Genomic DNA, 21015 nt, shown 5'->3' on the forward strand with positions numbered 1-21015 from the left:
TAGTTTTATGCTAATAGGGTCCGCTTCGTACACTATTTAAACCCGACGGGAATTTTATAGGTTTAAAGGGAAGGACAGAGAGGGGTTAGTGTCAGCTCCAGATCCGATAGAAATTTCCACAAGCCGGTTCTTGAATTTAATTTTAAATTCAATTCGGTCTTTTCGAACGGAAAGTTTCCTGTTAACAAACAGTCTCAGTACGTTTTGTTAGAAAGTGTCTATGAAATGTACGACTTTATTAAATATTTATTACGTATTATATTAAATCTTCAAGTTTTCATTAACAAACTTATTAATTTTTTCTAATATACAAAACTGTATTTGACTGACTGATTGATGATAATCACGATCAACCCAACATCGATTAGCAACATTCGAGAATAACAAAAAGCCTGTCGTCTTTGTTTACAAGATATTTAGTATTTCGAAATCAGCTTCTGATTTTTTATGTATATTTTAAAGGCTCCTTTTACCAACTAGCGGTTTATCTATACTGAACCTATAGTTTAACGTGGGCTCCGAACCACACTCCTCGGCATTAAGCCTACCGACTGGCGAGTGACCAACTTAGAAATCATCCCAGAAGACATCTGGTCTTACCCAGCCTGGTTACTGCCGTCACTGGAATCATTTTCCTTGTCGGATGTTACATTCTTGTCTAGGACAATCACAAATATTAAACAATCACAAACATAAATTTAAAACCATGACCCAGCAGGATTCGAACCCACGACTATCACATCCTATGGACTGTCCTGTCATCAGAGATCAGAGAATGATTCTAAAGGTTATTAATTTTTTAATAATAAGTAAGCAATAATTTCTAATCTATTTCAAATTTCTTTAGCAATTGCATTCAAAGCACTAACCAAATATTGTATAAGACAAAGTAGGACCCAATATATTAGTGAAAGCCATAGAAGGCAAATTAAACGTGAGCTATCTGGAAGGGTGTAACGATGAAATTTTATTTATAAATTTAAATCAAGAAATTATCCTTAAAATCAGCCTGGTGTATTTATTGTTTTTGAAATATTTATTTTACATGATAAATATGGATGAAAGATAAAGGCTATATAAATACAAATATTAAGTAATGAAAATCTGCAGCAGTTAATATGAAACTAACATAATTTACATAAATGGAACACATAGCATAAATAGAAGATATTATGAATTCTTAACAGCAAATTTGTATAAATATATAACATTTTGTTGTTTGAATTTTGTATCAATTATTTTGATTATTTATTTTATAGAAATACATTTTTAAAAATCAATAATTAATTTCATGATTCTAAATACATTCATTCAATATATATTTCCAAATTCTTGAAAAATAAATTACCTAATTATTTTCGTTTTGATATACATACTAAAGTCAATTATCAATTTCGAAATTGTTTTATTCAAATATTCTCTGTTTTCATATGTAAACATATACTACTTAATTTATTATTCCATATTTATGTTTATATGTTAATATAAAAGTAAAGAAAGATCATGTAAACTTATATTTGATGCTCTGAAGTTGTTACACCTTTGAAAATAATCGCACCTATGATACATTGTTAAAATGTTCAATGGGTTAGTAATTTAAACTTATCAATATTTTGTTGATGATCGAAATTTAATGGAAATCAGAAATCTTAATTAATGGACAAGAAACTTAATAGATTTAATTAAATGCCATTTACTACTTTAATTAATATTATACATCAAATACATTTCCGATCTTATATTGAAAATACAGTGAAATATAATTTTTTAATTATTCCCTTTCCTCCGTTAGAAGAAAAACATTATCTTAATAAATAGCGATCACCAGTACCCTTAAAAGTATAATGAACACACATAATTATAGAGATGATAAATCTCTCATATTGTCTATTAGTTTTATGAAAAGGCGTAGATAGTAAATCACAATAATAAAGCTTCTATTAACCGGTTGCAACAAATCTATCACCAAATATAAACACACGCGACAGTTATTAATATTTGCACCTGTGAGCTTTAAAAGGATGACGCCGTTGAAGAAACCATCCATCAATTTGGATAGGAGTATGACGACAATGACCTGCACTGCTACGTGGAAGAATCTGTTGAATTTTTAATAAATTGCATTGCGACGAAAAAGATCGAACGATGGCGTGTACTCGCACAGGTAAACGACAGCAACGCATTTCAAGGGAAATATCTCCATTGAAGCTGCAATAACCGTACGCTGTATGAAAATATGGTGTTTTTAAAGAGATATCAGCATCATCAGCGATATTAAACATAATTCTAGTTTTAGTTAATATAAAAAAACATTTTTCTTTTAAACCAAATATGCCTGACACTATTTTTCCAAGTTTTTTTTTAATTTTCGTTATATTAGAGTAAATCAAACAAAAACATTACACCAAGGAAAATTTTAAAATAATGGATGTTTCTAACAAAAAAATAGGTGTTCTTTTAAATGTACAATAGATATTTGAGCATACCCAATAATTAAAAAAAAACTTTTTAAAAAATTATGAAACAATATTTATATTCGTCTTATCGAATAAATATTTAATTTTAGTAAAGCCGTCATTTTTATCCATTATTTTATTAGCCACAACAATGGATATTGGTTTATTATATCCAAGTCTATCTTTAGAAATTAGACTGTTATTTGTGCCATCAGAATTTTTCCTGTATATTCTTCTTCTACTCACTGTGAAATACTGTACTATGTACCTACTGCAATACATATTACTCACTGTACACTTACTAGTAAAACGCCCAAAAAATATTTAATTTCCGCAGTACTTATATCAGCTTTTCTGTTTCTTCTAGCACCATATATAGGTATATCGGAGTCACAATGATTTGACTTCGTTATCAAAAAAATTCACGAACAGCTTGAACTGTTGCTGTTGGTAAACTTTCGTTTGCTACAGAAAAAGGTGGTACCCATGTTAGTAAAAAATATTTTCGGTGTGTAGATCTTTTTCTAGCCACTGGTACGTATTTGTATTTTTTTTCTCAGGTGTTATATGTTGCAGTAGCGGCTAGTAATCATCTTCTTCCCATTGTTCACCATCTCTTTCAATATTTTGTTAGTTTTCTTCGTTTTGTGGTTTTAGAATACCTGCTTCTAACTGGGAGGCACGTAAACTAATAATGGCAACGTATCGCTTATCTCCCGAATCTTCGTCGGTGAGGTCTTCGTTTGGATTCGTTGGAGGTATTTTATAAGTAACTAAGCCTACTGTGCTTTTAAACGTACAGTAAATATTAGAGCCCAGTAGAAAAGGCCAGAAAATAAATTTGGGTGCGACACTTATAAAAACCTAACCTCCGTATGTTTTAACCTTATATAATACCCAAGCTTTAGGTCAATTTTAGCGAATACCATGAAAATAAAGCAATTTCTTCAAAACAATTCAATTCAAAACTAGTTTGCAAAGAATCAAGTACTAAACGGCTGTTTTTAGAACGAGCATCAAGTGACAAGAGCTAGCAATCAGTATTTCTCTATATGGAATACGATGGAATGTAGAAATATGTAGATGAAAAAGGTGTTTGTTAAAACGAACTCGAATCTGAACGAAAAAATCTGGGTTAATAACATATTGTTTAATAAATGAAACAATATGTTATTAACCCAGATTTTTATGTACTTCAAGTTGTTGCCATATGGTGAAATATGCAATACCCTTAGCTTTATGATGTCAGTAGGGTGGTGTTTAGTTATCTGCAATATTATTTTATATAACGTGAGCAAAGGAGAGACAGATGTATCTACGGCTCTGGTTGACAAGAGTCTAATTCTAGAGAATCATGCTAGGATTTAAATTTGCAATGTTGCCAATTTTTTTAATGTATATATAGAATATAAGAATATAATATAAATAGAATAAATTATCTTGAAATTACAAATTAACCTAATATTTCTGTTGGAAAAACTTGAAATTTTCTGGTACATTTTTCATCTCCTTTAGTATAAAAAATGTAATATGAAGAACTTCACTGAAACGAAATTTCGAATCACTGTAAATAACACAAGTTGTTAGAAATAAAGATGAAACCAGTTTGAATCGGCTGGAAATTTATAATATATAGATGGCGCTAGTTTTATTGCATTTGCCGCTTTTTGGGTTAGCACAAGCATTCAGAAGAAAACTGAAATTTAATGATATTTTCACCTCATAAGTTTGTGAGTTATTATGCTAAGAGTGACATTATTTTTGTTATTTTCAAAACAATGGATCAAAAAAAAATCGTGTTTTAATTGTACACTGCTCCTTGAAGGGAAAAAAATACCATTCAAGCAATGGCTTGAAAAGTGTTGCAAGGACTCCATTTCATCAGTGGCAACATTGGTTTGCTGACTTCAAACGTGGTCGTCGAGACACCAATGATACAGAACGCAGTAGACGTCCAAATTAGGTGGTAATACCAGAAAACATTAAAAAATATACAAAATAATTTTGAATGATCTAAAAGTCAAGTTTCTTGAGTTAGATAACACTATTAAGATATCAAAAGGAAGTGTTGGTTTTATATTTTATGGGCATTTCATTATGAGAATGCTCCGTTCAAGGTGGGTGCCGCGTCTGCTCAATGTCGACCAAAAACTAAACCGTGTTGATGATTCTGAACAGTGTTTGGTCGTGTTTAAACGTAACAAACCAGAATTGCGTCGATATGAGATAGTGGATGAAACATTGATACATCACTTCATTCCAAAATCAAAACGATCGTTATCTGAGTAGATAGCAACTGGTGAACCTCATCCTAAGCGTGGTGTAATATTCATCTATCTATAATATTCGGCTATCTTGAGAAGGGAAATACCATCAACAGTAAATATTATATAGTGTTGTTGGAGCGTTCGAAGACCGAAATTGTTAAGAATTGATCGCATATGGTAAAGAAAAAAATTCGTTTCATCAAGATAACACACTGTGTCACAAGTCAATCAAAACAATGGAAAAACTACATGAATTGAATTTAGAATTTCTTTCACATTCGCCGTATTCGCCAGATGTTCTAGCTATTCACAGACAAAAAAAAAGCTCAACGGTAAGAAATTTCGCTCGAATGAAGAGGTTATCACTAAAACTAAGACCTATTTGAAGCAAAAGATAAATCGTTCTACAAAAGTGGTATTAGAATATCAGGGCGGCTTTGATTGAGATTACGTTGATGATTAAGGCCAATTTGGAACAAAAAACGCATTTTTTTTATTACGCCCAGGACGTTGCAGCCAATGTGTTGAACCCTAACAACACTTAGTACTCGTATTGGCAATTACTCGTAGTACTCGTAATAGCAACCCTCGTATGCATTTGCCTCTCACCCATAACGCCATTATTCTAGAAAATTATATTCTTCCTACTGGTTATTGGTGAGAGAATAGATGATATACACGCGTACAAAAAATATTCGTTAGATATATGAATAAAGTATTTATTCTACAATCAATTATTATTCCAGAGTAACTGGAAATTGTGACACCAAAACAAGTCGTCACTACAGTTCCTTTTAAGCTGTTTTCTTATGACTGATTTATATTACATTAAATATTGTCCGACAACTGTAACATGAACTGATATGCGGTAAACTATTTAAAAATATATAAGCGATAGAGACAGAAGGAGGCCATAAAAAGTACCAAAACGTGAATTAACTTGAAACAAACCAAAATACTCGGTATTCCATAATTAAGTACATCCTCGTGTAACAATACTCGACCGAAAGCCATCGACAAGATCAAAAGACAATCTAATACACTTAATGGTGTAAATAATTCGTATGTATCATAAGCACAGCCTCCCTGCTTCCCGACCCACCGCTTCCCCTAAACATACTCCACTCTTGATCTCTTCAACCAGCCAACTTTGAAATTCTGTTCGCTTAAACCGCTTCCCCATCGCCTACCCCACGCCTCCTTCCCGCATCCCCACTCGACAAACAAAACCGATAATTAAACCCCACTCCTGTTTACCTATTTACATTCGTCTAATCAGGATAATGCTGTGAAGTGAGCAACAGACGAGTTCTGGCCCCCCTCTCTCGTTTGGCAACTGAATAGCGAGCCGTCGAAAAGGGACGCCCCCCCCCCATGCTCTTTGATATTTCAATTGTGCTCGGTAGAGGGCTCAAATCTAAAGCGCTCTATTCCGTGCCCGATGCCTGGTGGTGCTAATGAAACTTTCAAATGTGTAAGAGTTTTATTTTGATTGGGGGTTTCGTTGGTAATTTTTTTTCCTTACGTGACGGTTTTTTATACTTTCTTTTTTATTTATCGCAGGTTTTTTTGTGTATATACACAGGGTAATTATGCGATGTTTTAAATCTTAATAATGTTATTATGTTACATTGCGTATCTACATAACGAATTTGTAAACGTAAACACATATTCTATTCATACTTTTTTATGCATAGAGAGGATGGGCAAATTATTAAGAACTATATTACGATCATTTAATTTTCTAGTTTAATTTCAACAATATAATATTGTAGCAACCTTGAGGTATGTCGAATTTTACATCGTGGAATAACGGTCTACAAAATACTCAGAAATATAATCCCAGATGTTGAACACGGGCGGGGTGCCAGCAGCGCCAACTAGAACACGATAACGAATAGCTGGTAACCCCAAGACGTTTATCTGGGAGATTATTGAAGGGTATTTTCGATCATTCAGTAACCGACCATCGTTTGGTTTAGACATGCCACCATCGACTGCCCAAGCCTCGTCTACAGGTAAACTCACCGTCAATTCTTTTACCACTTGTATTTTCCACATTTTATTGTATATTACATCAATAAATAACGATCACAGAATGTAAACACCGCTGTTTCATTTCGTTTTACCTCCATTCACTGAGCCATATAAGTTACCCTAAAATATATTTTTATTTGTATCTGTAATCTATTGACATCATAAAAACAAAAAATATATACAGTTTTATAATCTTCATTGTAGTAATCTTAATATTATTACATGATACTAGAATTAATTTTAATATTTAGTTATACTGCTCTTTGCTGCATAAAATATTTTATGCGTTGGGGCATGCTCTCAATATATGTTTTCGCGTCTTCCTGGAGTTTGGAGTTGTTGTACCATTCTCTGATGAGAGTTTCAATTATCTGCTGCTTGGCGGTATTAACTTATTTTACAATTGCCCGTTTGGTGAGTTCCAACATGTTTTCTATGGGATTCATGTTTGGTGAATTTACTGGCCAAGAAAAACAATGAGTTTTTTCCGCCAAATATGCAGTGACACTAAGGTTTTCAAAGGAGTGTTATAAAGGAGCAAATATTGATATATTGGCCCAAAAAGTATTGATATTCCCTAAAAATTTTAAAAAGTAGCGATGTTTTTAGTTAACACTTAAAATGAAGTACCAATTTTATAAATATTTAAAACGATTTTTATTATATTTAAGAAATTAAATCGATATATTGATATCAGAAAATGTTCATTAGTTCCCTCCATATTTTCACTGAAGCCAAATTTTCAAATCACTTTAAACAACTCAAGTTGTGCTCAAATAACAAAATACTCCGAAGAAGTTTTTGGTTATAAACATCAAAGTTGAAAATCATCAGATACATGAGCTGAAAATTTCTAACACATAATTATTTACCGCTTTTTCAGTTAGAACTAACCTTCAAAAGAAAGCTTTTAAAATTTCATTATATTATACTCATAATTTTGTGAGTTATTGTGTTAAAATATATGCAGTTACGCTAAGGTTTTCGAAGGAGTGTATCGAACTTGTATTTTGGGATTTCTCTCCCCAGTCATAAATTGAATTTTGCGTGGAAAAGTGGGATGGAGCGGGAAAAAGTTCGATACATGTATCGATCTTTTTAAGAAAAAATAAAAATATTGATATATTGGCCCCAAAAATATTAATATTCTCTAAACATTTTAAAATGATCCATACGTGTATCGATCTTTTTAAGAAAAAATAAAAATATTGATATACTGGTCCAAAAATATTAATATTCCCTAAATATTTTAAAAAGTAACGATATTTAGTAAACACTTAAAATGAAGTACCAATTTTAAAAATAATTAAAACGATTTTTATTATTTTTAAGAATTATTTTTTTTTAGTTGATATATTATTATCTGAAAATGTTAATAAATTACCTCCATATTTTCACTGATGTGAAATTTTCAAATCACTTTAAGCAACTCATGTTTTGCTCAAATAACAAAATACTCCGAGAAGTGTGTGGTTATAAATATCAAGCTAGTTGGAATCGTCAGATAATACATGGGCTGAAAATTCCTAACACATAGATGGCGCTGGTCTTATTGCATTCGCCGCTTTTTCAGTTAGAACTAAACTTCAAAAGAAAGCTTTTAAAATTTCATGATATTCTACTCATAAGTTTGTGAGTTATTGTGTTAAGAGTGAAAATACTTTTGTTAATTTCAAAATAATGGATCAAAAACAAATATGCAGTGACACTTCTGGTTCTGTGACACGGTATCGCGGTAATAACCGGGTTTCCAGTACTCGCTTGTGTTAGTCTTGTTTCATGTTTCATTGTTACAACAGACCACATCGTGGCACTGACAGGGTGTTTAAGATAAAATAACCCTTTCAAAACATTATTATTTATTCAGGAGAGGGGTCTCTACAAAGCAATCAGCGTGGAATTGTTGCAAACAACTTTTGTTAGTCAAAATTTGGAAGGTTATTCGTCGAAAAATCACACCTGTAAAAGTATATAATTAATACTAGAAAATCGTTATTGACCAATTGTATTGTTCAAAGAAGTTATACTTACTCGACTCCAGTCTGCAATAGTCATATTTCGATGTTATCTAGCCCATTGGACCCTTTTCTTTCTCATGTTTACTTGCGTGGTTTTTTGGAAGGCCATCGTTCTATTATATTTTCGTCAACCAACCGCCTCCTCGTTGCCCTCTACGAAATCTTTACACCCTCATCTACAATCGTATTCAAACGAGCAGTTCTTTTTACGATTTTCAAAGCAAATGTTTCTGATTTTCTGATCGGTAGGGGGTGTGGTGAATCTTTTTCTATCACATTTGCCAATACGTTTGCCTCAAGAGGCTTTTTATCATCAATTTTAATTTTAGTTCGATTGACGACAGATTTTGAATTACCGGCAATAGCTGCTATCTCTCTCTGGGGATGTGTGGAGTGCGGTAACATTTGTATCTCTCTATATTTTCTTGGAGACGCGTCCAAAGCCTCATCGATCCTAAAATGTTGAAAATTTGATGTATTCGCGTCAAACCATTAGTGAAATGTAAATTAGTAGACAAAACACAGCAAAAATATTGTTAGACGGGGCATTGTTTACTTCTTGAATGACACAAAAGTCGATTAAAAGTAATGACATTATAATATCTAGATAATACAACAACAATACTGCAAAAAGTGCGTTTTAATGGACAATGACTGAGAAAAAACGTCACACAATATTATATGATGTGTTGCCACTTCACAAAAACAATAGTAATGATACCAATACCTATTTAAGATAAAATAACCCTTTCAAAACATTATCATTTATTCAAACAAATATAATGAACTATAAATTACATAAATACGAGTACTGTCCCTAATAATTTGGGCACCTACTGTATCTATTTGCGCGTTCCTTACACAAATTTATTTCTACTCATTCATTACTTTAACTAATATAGAGAAAAAATGTATTCGCCTACCATTATACAACTGAATTAGGCTTACTAAATGTACTAAAATACAATTTATACCTAAATAAAATGTTAGTTGCTGTATGCTTTTCTTTTTTAATTCGCATGAAATAACAGTTTTGCATTTAATATTACTTAGTTACTCAGTGTTTACAACAGCTTATCATTGAACGCTAGAAAACAATGACTCTTTGCTCTTAAGATTGTCTCAGCTATAGGAAAATTCAGTGAAACCACGATTTTGAAATGGTATTTTCTGCCAATTCGTGTTGTAGCAACCATTTCCCTGCTTTTGAAATTTTTACATCTTAGATTACGACTGTCTGAAAGTTTTTTTTTGAGAATTTTGGCTATTTTGTTTTTGAAATATTTCGGTTCTGCCATTGACAACAATTGACAATGGTCCTTGGAACATGAACATCACCACATTTAAATCGCAGAAACTATAACCGACAGCGTATGTTTTTAATAGGCTCCGAGAGCAGATTTATTCAAATTAAACAACAAATGTAATGAATGAATTAAACGACAAGAGTAATGATAAAATTCAGTTATACATGGTTAATAACTGTGTATACAGAGTGTACACTGTATAACTCAATAATACAAAATGAAAAACTATTATTTTATGTACAAATATAAAAACATCGAATTTATCAGTTGGTTATATTAAATATTAATGATAAAATACACGCAAGCATCTAATATATGTCTTGAAAACTCATGATACAAAGTAGCACTATGGCACTATATACATCACATATTTTTTTAGAAAATGATAGGCAATCAAATGTTAGTTTTTCATACATTGTTACGGCTGTAAAACATATTAGTGATGTTTTATTTCTTTTTTCTGATATTACGCTTTCTCACTTATTTAAAAATATTAAAATTGCTAGAAATTCACTAAATTACAGTTATTAATTATTTACATTAGAGAAAGTATTATGAATTGATACGGGGACAAACTGAAGAGAGCTGTAATATATTTAATATGCTCTGAGAGCAGCTCTTTCAAGCGTTTAAAATGGAAAAAAAGTTTTAAACGTTTGTAAACACAATTTATGAACTAAAAATGATAACACAAAACCTTTTAATTAGCTAGAAAACTAATCTACTTTAACAGAATGAGGTGGGGAAAAAAGAGGTTCGAATAACTATACAGGCAATAATTACCCTTTCATTGCTATAATTTTAATAATAATGAAATTCCTAATTTCACTTCACTCATCACATCTCGCAGAAAGCTATGTCAAACAGAGCTATGTCATCTGCATTATATAACATCTTTCACCTGAATAAACGATCATTTATTTACATGATTGGTGTTCCATCTGGAGTGCTTACAATTGAAGTAAAATTATATGTGAGTATCGACTGTACCTTCACACCATAGGTTGCTTTTATGATCTTCTATATTACACTGTTTTAACTCAAATGTCCATGATATCGCTCATATAGAGTGGTTTTAGTGACTACAATCTTCATAATTTACACGACTGATCAACTGAGTCGCTAATCCACTTTTGGTGACCATACACCCTAAACTGCAAGATTCTAATTCAATTCCATCGACTAGTTGAACAGCGATACTTGTGTCAAGAAAAGGCGGACTATGGGAATTTATCAAAGCCTGGATCTTTTCTTATTCTGAATGTTCATGGCTAAGTGCCTTTGACGCACCCATAATTCACCTTTGGCCACCTTACAGCTTAAACTACGACACTTTTGCTCCAACTCCACTAAGCTATTTTCAGGAACGCTTCGAGCACTATATTAGACTATGTGTTATGTGTGCCATAACATATAGCCCATTTCATAAAACAGCCAGTACACGTCATCAAAATTTAGGACATCAGCATGTCGCAATGTTGTCTCATCAATTTAGAATTTTGGTTTATAACGTTTACCGGTTTATCACCTATAATTATGATCACTAATGTTTTAGAGAATTCTACAGACCTTTGGCAACATCTAATCTAAAAAATTTGGCATATCAGTCCCTTTACCCAAGTGCTGATTATTGTATTATTATTATATAAGACATTATTTTATCTGAAGACAAAGTTTATATATACTTGAATACATTTCGTTTATACTTACTATATTAACAAAATGATTACTCAACTAACACATGTTCGGAATAGTTTCTTTATCTTGTTTCCAAACTGGCCATGAATGGTAATTAACAGTCCAATGGAAGCATTTATTTAGAGGCTATTTAAATTAAACTCAAATATATAACCAGCTTCGCCTAATTTGACTGTATATATAAGTCGTTTAACCAATTTCCAGGATAAAACTGTTTAGTTTTAGGACGTTTATGTACTAGCAACCGACACTAAAAGTTAATGATAACGTTCTTAACGCTGCTTCTTTAAAGCTTAGAAATTGCTCTAATTAACTCTTATTTCCTCTCACCTCCAGTTTGCTCAAAACTTTGTTAGCGACTAAATAGAGTATTTTACTGAGGCGGAAGACCTTGCATAAAAATTGCCACTTAATGACGATGACTTACGAAGAATAGCTTACCAACACAATCTTTTATATGAGTCAATATCCGTTAACTGTGTGCTAATTATAGGTATACATGATAGGCTATCTCTTTCGTCATCATTTTTTAAATAATATTAGGCGTTTACATGTATTTTGATTGGCGGTATCTATTGGTGAAAATGCGAAACATCACTGTAAACAGCTGTTAAACAATCTAACCTTAACTGTTAAATTAAAAAAAAGACATGTCTATACACAAAATAACCATAACCAATTTTCTGTTAACTATTATTATAGTGAAAAAACTTAATATTGCATTTGCAAACTTATAAAACTTATTTAGAACAAATATAATACATTTTAAAAGATATACAAAAGTATTTCGAAATATTTAAAGGATTTAAACAAATAATGTCTTATAATATAGCTAAAATTCTCTTAATTAAAATATCTGGCATAATGAAAGTTTATATGGAGAAGTGTATATTTAAAAGATAAAGTACTAGTAAAAATGCAAAAAATAAAATTATATGTCAACGATAAGCGAGATAAATTATTATTGAACGATTTTATTTTAAAATACTGTTTAATTTTCAATTCTATTTAAGCTTTCGTATTACTTTTGATTATTTCAGATCAAGAACTATTATAAATAGTAGAAGATCATAGAGAGTTAAAACACTACAATTTTTGGAAAGGTCTATTCCTATAAGAACATTTCAGGTTCTGCAAACATCTTTTTCTAATTAATAAGAAAAATGTGAAGAAATAGAATTTGAATTTTAATAAAATGTGAACTTGATATCTGGAGAAATAAGTTTTATTTTTTATGAATAAATAGTAATCCAAATAGTTCTGGTTACACAATAGAACCCTGTTTTGGAGGCAATGTAAAAGATATTATTTAAAGCGTTTCCCGTACATGTTTTTCAGCTCTGACGTCTAACAAAATTCTAATCTAAAATAATTAAGCTGTTATAAATAAACACTTATATCATTAAATTAAAAACTACTGTTATAATATATAATTTATTTTAACATTACAAAATTTAACTTTTAATTATAAAATTAAAAAAAAATTATGTAGTAGTATACCTAACTAACAATTAGATATCCAAGTAATATGTTTTACTTTATTAGAGAGCATATTTACCTTTTAAATAAAGCCATTTTGATATCACTGTATTTCTTCTTAGTTTGTTATTTTACTACATGTATACATCTTTCTTGATAAAACTAGATTTAATCACTGCATTGTCCCTAATGCATTTTGCCAAATCTGCAAAACAGTTAGTATTCTTTCTGTCCTCACACATTTTAACCAAATGCCCATGTATATTCTGAACAATTACTCACATATCAGTGCACTTAAAACTTTCACACTCTACAATAAGATTTCCTACAGCTATCGTATATTAATTATATCTCACCTTTAGTTGTTTCCATTCTTATCACATTATCTTGGAAAACTTCAGCATTGATTCATAATCATATATTCAGAAAATTTCATTAAAATGAATAACTAAGCTGTTAATTTCTAATATATCTAAAATTTGTTCATAATTCCATCATTTGTCAATTTCTTCTACAATGTGCATCATGGAGTTCATCCAAATCTAAGAGGTTAGTAACCATTGTTTAATCTTTTTCCAGCATGAAAAACAATATATTTGCAATGAACTTTCAAAAAATATTATGACTAATAAAACATAAAAATAATCCATTTTTATTCCAACGTCTAGTTTTTTCGGTCAACTTTTGTTGTATTAACATTATTTGCATTATTATCTTGCCACGAAGGGAATGTTGGTCCTCTTCTAAAATATTTATGTCTCACCTGAATACACATATTGAAATAAGAGTCTGGAAGATTTATTCGACCTCTTCGTAGGTTATCGTTACACCCTTTAAATCCAGTATTACCTAACAGTCTATGAGCCGATACTCTACATCTCTCAAAGAGCTGCATATCTCTAAGCTTTCTATGCAGACTTTTCAGATTAACAGTTTACTCTGAAATAATTGTATAACATTAAGTTTATGTTCAAAAAACTAATCAATGTTTTTATATATTTCATGTATTTGAACTCTGATAGAGCTAACGTCAAGCTGATCTTCATTGGTCGCCCCCATCGTATTACGACGGTCTCTTTTCGGTGAATTTAAGGTTATATTTTTCATTTTTTGAGATATTTCAGTGACCCTGTCCATAATAATATTCAGTACAGCTGCAGCAAGCTGAACATATTTTCAATTAAAACCGTAGCAACTTGTATAAATATTTAGCAGTAAAAATAGTATTTTTTACTCCATTATCTCGTTACTTTTCGAAGTAACTGATTAGAAACGCAATCTGTTCTGTTTTGGCTTCCGTATTTTGAATCTGAGTAATAATACACAGCGGATTTTTTAAAAACAAGCAAACTGTTTAGATAACGTTTACCGGTTTATAACCTGTCGTTATTATAATTAATATTTTGAAGAAATTTGCTGGCGTTTGACAACCGGATGATTTTGGCGGGCTGGTTGGGTTTGATATTGGTACTTATAAACAGCAATCTCTCTTTAAATAGAATAAATTAGAAATTAGAAATAAAATTGATTAGAAAAATATTGCCTGACTCTAAAACGAATTTACAATTTGTGACAGGCCCATATATTGCATATATTGATGACGTGAGTTCACTGCTATTTTGGATAAACTATATATTGATTTAATAGTAATTTAAAAAAAAACTAACACAAGATTATGTGAAAAAATGAACTAAGGACTGTTAATTCTATTTTTAACTGTTTCTTTAATTGATTTTGAAGCATTTTGATATATAGGAAGGGAATACAGGAAATACTATACCGTATCGTACCGTATATAGTCTATCCAATAAAACAGCCGATGAACGTCATGAAAAGTTATTACGTCAGCATGACGCAATGTTGCCGCATCAACTTATATATTACGTTTGCCGGTTTGAAGCTCTAACTACTACCACTAATGTTTTGGCACTACCACTAACAGTGGGCACCATTACTACACTAAACCGATCAGAAAGCGTTCTGTCTCTTTTTAACTAAGGTAAAATGAGAAATAAAAATCCGCTACGAGTCTAGAACGAATTTTAAAATTCTACAAACTGCATTTGACAGTTTATTCGATGTCATTTATAACGTGCATTTGCTTTTTTATTAGAAGAACTATATGTCGGCAGCTAAGGTGATAGATCAAATTTAAAAAAGATTTTTACTTAGATATACAATGATTATTACTCCTTTATATTATGATCACTGGTATATTGAGTTCTGATAAACAATATAAATTAACGAGGCAATCAAAAGATCACTGGACAAGTATATTATATTTCAGGAATATTATATCTGATCATAGTCATTAAACATAGTTAGCCTTCAATAATTTTCATATTAAGTGTACAAAAATAATTTTTAAATCAATTTATATACTTTAATGAATCCTACTTAAGCTGATAAATCATAATAACACCGACACAAATAATAATTTTGTAACAGGGCTTACCATTATCCGGGACCAACATCATAATTTTTTTAAACTGATTATGTTACCACCCACTCAACCAGATTATAATCTTCCTGACCTTCTTAATCTTTTTTATTTCTCTTCTCCTACTCTGTGGAATTAGTTTGGATTAGTTTGGCCGCTTGTTCCGCCAAAGTTCCGGAACCGAGGACCGAGTTTTATCTGCTGGGAAATCATTAGATGATAGAGAGCTAATGTTGGAACATATTTTTTGATCGGGAGTTTTAAAGGGTATTTCGACGATATCGAACGGGAAATACGAACGTGAAACTGCACTGACGAAGATTAATTCGATAGGACGGATCCTTCTTTCTCGGGTGTACGTAAGGCGTTTTGATATTTGGTTGTCGATCTTGATAGGAGATGAAAGGGAATGAGGATTATATTTAGTGCTTTATTTTATTTCTCTGAAATCTATATATCGGCTTAACAAAAATTTTGGCAATATTTTTTAAGCAAAATGGGAGCACCTGAAAGCGTGAAACTTGACACGGTTAAAGCTTATACCGAGAAATAATGTTTAGGCCTATTTTTTTTTTGTAAAACGCGCTACAAATAAATACATTCCAATAAAACAAAAATCGCCCTTTTCGCAACCAGATATCGCCATGAGATCGGCGATACGAAATATTTAAACAAATATTTTAGGCTCTGGTCGACACATTGCCAGCTTCAACTCTTATACGGTAGATTATTCGTCGTTTCTGTTGTACGTAAATCAATCACGGACGAGTAATTTTTAACAGACATATATTACTTAATTAATATTATATATCGAATATATTTATGATCTTATTAATATGTCGAAAAGATTAACATACACGTTGTAGTAACATATATTTAAATTATTCTATTTACTCTATTATGTGATAAACATGATAAACTTAATAAATCGTCGTGGAATTTCGACCACTGTACGATCACTATTGATTTTATTTATTTTGTGCTTTACAATATTTGATATGAAGATCCAATTAAATATCTACAAACTAAACCTTTTCAAGTAATCACCATTAAATAAGGATCGATGTGAAACTGCACTGACGAAGATTAATTCAATAGGACGGATCCTTCTTTCTCGGGTGTACGTAAGGCGTTTTGATATTTGGTTGTCGATGTTGATAGGAGATGAAAGGGATTGAGGATGATTATATTTAGTGCTTTATTTTATTTCTCTGAAATCTATATATCGGCTTAACAAAAATGTTCGCAATATTTTTTAAACAAAATGGGAGCACCTGAAGGCGTGAAACTTGACACGGTTAAAGCTTATATCGAGAAAGAATGTTTAGCCCTAATTTTTTTTGTAATACGCGCTACAAATAAATACAATCCAATAAAACAAAAATTGCGCCTTTTTCAACCAGATATCGCCATGAGATCGGCGATATGAAATATTTAAACAAATATTTTAGGCTCTGGCCGACACGTTGCCAGCTTCAACTCTTATACGGTAGATTATTCGTCGTTTCTGTTGTACGTAAATCAATCACGGACGAGTAATTTTTAACAGATATATATATTACTTAATTAATATTATATATCGAATATATTTATGATCTTATTAATATGCCGAAAAGATTGACATACACGTTGTAGTAACATATATTTAAATTATTCTATTTACTCTATTATGTAAGAAACATGATAAACTTAATAAATCGTCGTGGAATTTCGACCACTGTGCGATCACTAGTAATAATAATTGATTTTATTTATTTTGTGCTTTACAATATTTGACATGAAGATCCAATTAAATATCTACAAACTAAACCTTTTCAAGTAATCACCATTAAATAAGGATCGACGTGAAACTGCACTGACGAAGATTAATTCAATAGGACGGATCCTTCTTTCTCGGGTGTACGTAAGGCGTTTTGATATTTGGTTGTCGATCTTGATAGGAGATGAAAGGGAATGAGTATGATTATATTTAGTGCTTTATTTTATTTCTCTACATATCGGCTTAACAAAAATTTTGGCAATATTTTTTAAGCAAAATGGGGGCACCTGAAGGCGTGAAACTTGACACGGTTAAAGCTTATATCGGGAAATAATGTTTAGGCCTAATTTTTTTTGTAATACGCGCTACAAATAAATACATTCCAATAAAACAAAAATTGCGCCTTTCGCAACCAGATATCGCCATGAGATCGGCGATATGAAATATTTAAACAAATATTTTAGGCTCTGGCCGACACGTTGCCAGCTTCAACTCTTATACGGTAGATTATTCGTCGTTTCTATTGTACGTAAACCAATCACGGACAAGTAATTTTTAAAATGAAAATCTGACTGCGCTGTACCTAAAAATGCCAGTTGATATTTTTGAAAAGGAATGCAAAACTCCCAAAACTGTGAAAACAGTAACATATATTTTTAAAATTATTCCTTTTACTCTATTAGGAGTGAAACATGATTAACTTGTGAATAAATTGTGATCAAATTTCGACCAAAGCCTTGTAGGCTAGTAAATCACTGGTAGGTATTATTATTATGAATGAATTTATCTATCAGTTTTGTTGCAAAATTGACCTTGCTAACTTATTTATTTTTATTCTAAAGTAGCTACTCAGCCAATATTTTATTTTATTTTATTATGTGCTTGCATTTATTTTATTCACTGATGTCTATTGATGAAAAGGCGAAGTAATCACCACTAAATAAGGATCGACCGTTAAAACAAATCATAATCCAATAACACGGTGACTGAAAAGATCGAAAGGGTGAAGAAAAGAAGAAATATCGCTATGCAAACCTAGGATATTATTGCTTAACACTTCCAATTTATGTTTTTCCAGCCTTATTGGTTGCCAATAAAACTAAATCGAGTTCGTTTATTTGTATTTTGACAAATTCGGAAATATAGGATGCTTCACGTTATCAAAAGTACACATAAATAAAACCTAATGACATACTTGACAAACATTTTTTGTTGTTTATTGTAATTGCTTCAATACTTTGCTATCTTATGATATATTGGTATGAAGTTCAAACATACTGATTAATCACATTACACTGGAGCAATTTCTATGCCAAGCACTAAATGACAAGTTATTCTCGAAAAAATATGTTTTTTTCGTCGACTGTATAAATAACTCGAAATTTTTTATTTAAAAACATTTCTCCCTCCAATTTGGATTCAGACTAATGAGGTGCCCCGATGGACCGTTCCATAGATGTGATCCGTAATGGATACACTCGAAAAAAAAAGCGATTTGGCAAGAAAGAGAAAAATTGAATGAAGTTTTCGGATTCGGCCTCTCGATTTATTTCGGAAGTAACTATATCAACGGATTTATCTTCGAAATTAGTGAGATAGATTGTAGATGATTTACCCACCTTCATCAATATAATTTTGTCCTATAACATGGATCGGAATAAATATATATTTCGTTTATCATTGTATTTATTAAATTTAACCACAACGTATATTAAAAAAAATCAAACAAGCAAACTCCATAGTTTATAGGCAATTAAAAACATTATTTTTAATAAAATTACATTGCGACATCAATATTTTAAATAATATCAATTTTTTTGTAAACGCCTCTGTAAATGTAAATCTTGGCGTAACAAATTTTTAATATTAGGTGCTTGCATGTATTTTGATCACCGATATATACTGGTAAAAATGCGAGGTCTCCAATGTTGTCTATATAAAATAATAGTTTGATTTAGTATTAGTGTAAACTAATATATTTAATTAATTAAGTTGCGTAATTTGTATAATTTTGGAATATACCAAGGCTGTATATAGTGTAAATGATGCTGTATGACATTGATTACTTCCGTTAGATATATTATGTCAAAATTCTAAAATATCCATTCATGGATAGTATTTAATTAGTTATTTTAAAAAGGTTCCGCTAAAAATGAACGAATGCCTTTGAAAATTTGCTGCTAAAATACCAAACATATTTCATAAGTTACAGTATGACAGTAATAGTATCGGCCTTTTACAAGTAATGGCTCTAATACAATTAAGAAAGAAAGCATTGAGAAGCAAATGCAACCGAAAAAGCTTCAAACAAAGATTACTTATCAAATTAAGCCAGTTTGAGTAGCGCAGTAGTGAAGGCAAGTGGACAGTCCTCCTAGTGTTGCGATAGTCGAGGGTTCGAGGAATCCTGCTGCGGCATGGATGTACTTTATGTTTGTGATTGGAATTGTAAGTGTCTTCATAAGCAGCAGTAGAAAATTCGACAAGGGATAACCATCCCAATTACGCCAGTAACCAGGCTGGTTAAAACCGGATGTTTTCTAAGTTGGTCACTCGGCAAGTTTAATGCTGAGAACCATAAGTCCAAGTCATTGGTCACGTGACTAAAATCCATATATATATATATATATATATATATATATATATATATAATATCTGATAATTTTTATATTTAATAAATATGATTTTTTATTGGCCCAATATTATTAGTTTAAATGAGAAAATATCTACATTTTTATTCTTTATGGCATTAAATATCACGCTACGTAAATAATGAAAGAATGTCCACTTTTACAATAACATTTAATAATGAAAGTAGTTTTAATTAATGTTTGAAAACTTATTTGTGCATTTTTATAGTCTTAAATAAAAATTAAATATGATACAACATAATAAGCATTATTGACGTACCGCCAGCATTTAAATGTGTTCCAACATACATAAAAAATATTTTATACTCTTGGGGATAATGTACATAATCAATTTTATTAAAAAATACCTTCTATATTTCTGCTTATTTTTAATAATTTTCAAAGATTCTTATGTAGGCAAATCAATTTCTGCCTGATTCCAGTATTAAACTGGTAACTATATTTTCTCTTTCGATTAGTAAAGGCTAACACATATTATTTGTTTCAATTTAATTGTATATATTGGCCGTATTGAAAGACTAGATTAAAATTAGGAATTTTCCTTCAAATTAGAGAAAAAATTCAAATATCACCAAAACTGTGCAGTAATATTTCAACCTAAAATGATGTTGTTTTTAAAATGTTAAACCAACTAAAAATTGCTTCTATACCTCGGGCTCACTTACCAATTAGTAGCAACCACAATTATCACAAGTAGAACTTGAATATGTTTACGATTGTGCCCATTTAGCTTTCCCTTCTATTTTTCTGTAGCTTATGCTCTTAATATTATTAAAGGACAAGGAAACTTGATATCATACCAACTGATGTATTACATAGCAACTGTTATTATTCGTCGTATTACTTTTTCAGTAAGAGTGATTTTTTCACCAGCGGTTCAGATTTTAAACCGTAGAGTCGGTT

The 21015-nt window shown here is 31.0% G+C and overlaps 1 protein-coding gene across 12 annotated transcripts in view; it reads left to right on the forward strand.

Annotated features, from left to right (window-relative positions):
* Cad87A (Cadherin 87A) overlaps positions 1-21015 on the forward strand; it is a 727969-nt gene that overhangs the window by 656590 nt on the left and 50364 nt on the right. The window contains exon 1 of one of the 12 annotated variants that reach the window (XM_076419274.1): positions 19891-19909. The exons of the other annotated variants lie outside the window; for them this stretch is intronic. The gene's annotated coding sequence lies outside the window, so the exon portion shown is untranslated. Of the gene's footprint in view, positions 1-19890; positions 19910-21015 lie in introns of those variants that run through there. 12 annotated transcript variants of the gene reach the window in all.

Source organism: Rhynchophorus ferrugineus, unplaced genomic scaffold, assembly GCF_030347505.1.
Source record: "Rhynchophorus ferrugineus isolate W39M unplaced genomic scaffold, kcgeb_rfMv2 rfM1, whole genome shotgun sequence".
Classification (NCBI taxonomy): domain Eukaryota; kingdom Metazoa; phylum Arthropoda; class Insecta; order Coleoptera; family Curculionidae; genus Rhynchophorus; species Rhynchophorus ferrugineus.